The sequence below is a fragment of the Galeopterus variegatus genome, unplaced genomic scaffold (genome assembly GCF_000696425.1).
Source record: "Galeopterus variegatus unplaced genomic scaffold, G_variegatus-3.0.2 Scaffold150850, whole genome shotgun sequence".
NCBI lineage: Eukaryota > Metazoa > Chordata > Mammalia > Dermoptera > Cynocephalidae > Galeopterus > Galeopterus variegatus.
Window position 1 is genome coordinate 1 of NW_007876961.1, and position 570 is coordinate 570.

Sequence of the window (570 nt, forward strand, 5' to 3'; positions counted from 1 at the left end):
GCTGTCCATCAGGGACTGGGGCACGTCTGAGTTCTTGGCCTCACGACTCAGTGCCTGCTGCTCCCGCATCTTCTGGGACTTGGCACGGTCCCAGTCAGTCTTGACATCCTCGTTATTCCATACAACTGAGGTCTCCGTGTCACTTGCGTACCCATCATCCCATGTGTAGTGCGTGGGGTAGATGAGAAGGGGTTCCACGGAGAAGGCACGCAGGTTACGGGGGGAGAAGTGGGAGGAGGGGAGTGAGTCCAGGGGAGGGGACAGGTAGAGGGAGAAGGGGACAAATGGAGGGAGAAGTCAGGAGAGGAAAAGACACCTGCCAGGAGCCCACGAGTCTTATGCCCCCACCCACCCAGAAAAGACACACAGTGAGACCCCAGCCCCAGCCTGCCCACCACAGCCCCTCTCACACTGGGTGCTTGTCAAACATGACGGGCAGGAACTCGTCAACAGGAAGCATCTGGGAGAGTGGCCTGGCGGCCAGCAGCTTGTGGGCACCTTGCAGGGAGATCACATAGACCAGTGTCCAGTAGGAGTAATCGCCTCCACCAGGTTCCTCGCATGGGGCAC

At 59.3% G+C, this 570-nt stretch overlaps 1 pseudogene; it reads right to left on the reverse strand.

The window, feature by feature from the left end:
* Positions 1-3: 3 nt before the first annotated feature.
* LOC103584861 lies at positions 4-558 on the reverse strand (annotated as a pseudogene).
* Positions 559-570: the final 12 nt, after the last annotated feature.